This window comes from Myotis brandtii, unplaced genomic scaffold (assembly GCF_000412655.1).
Source record: "Myotis brandtii unplaced genomic scaffold, ASM41265v1 scaffold131, whole genome shotgun sequence".
Classification (NCBI taxonomy): domain Eukaryota; kingdom Metazoa; phylum Chordata; class Mammalia; order Chiroptera; family Vespertilionidae; genus Myotis; species Myotis brandtii.
The window spans coordinates 5,281,118-5,281,622 of NW_005354632.1; the positions used below are offsets into that span (position 1 = coordinate 5,281,118).

At 65.0% G+C, this 505-nt stretch overlaps 1 protein-coding gene across 2 annotated transcripts in view; it reads right to left on the minus strand.

Moving 5' to 3' along the window:
- Window positions 1-505, minus strand: part of GPSM2 (G-protein signaling modulator 2) — a 40,916-nt gene that overhangs the window by 38,673 nt on the left and 1,738 nt on the right. The window contains exon 1 of one of the 2 annotated variants that reach the window (XM_014534654.1): window positions 45-477. The exons of the other annotated variant lie outside the window; for it this stretch is intronic. The gene's annotated coding sequence lies outside the window, so the exon portion shown is untranslated. Of the gene's footprint in view, window positions 1-44; window positions 478-505 lie in introns of those variants that run through there. 2 annotated transcript variants of the gene reach the window in all.

Below are 505 nucleotides of genomic sequence, written 5' to 3' on the forward strand. Positions count from 1 at the left end.
CCCGGGCCTCCTCCGCCAGCCTCTCCGCGGGGTGAATTACGCACCGAGGCAGCACGTCCGTCCTCACGCGTTTTCTCCCGCTGATTTCAAACACTGGTCAGACGGATCGAACAAGAAAACGCGGCTCCACCTGTGGCCGCGCCGGGACAGCCTGCGGTTCCCTCCCAGCCTGCGCTGACCGACACTCCGCAGCGATTACCAATCGCCGAGGCGGATCGACAGGTGGCGTCGATGAAGGGGGGACGCAGGTGTCTGACAAACCCACCCGGGGGCGGAGCCCCCGCCCGGCTACAGGTGAAGGCAACCGGCCGGGGTGCGACTCCCGGGGCTCGGGGTTCAGCCGTTTCTCACACTCGGACTAGGCGAGGACGCACTGCACCCCGTTCCACTTTTTACTTTAAAACATCGGCGAGCGCAACTGTCACGCTTTACTCGCACTTTAAAGTCTCCAAGACCGCAGCGGGCTGTCGTCCCGGGGTCCCCGCGGTCCGCCCCGAACAAAAGC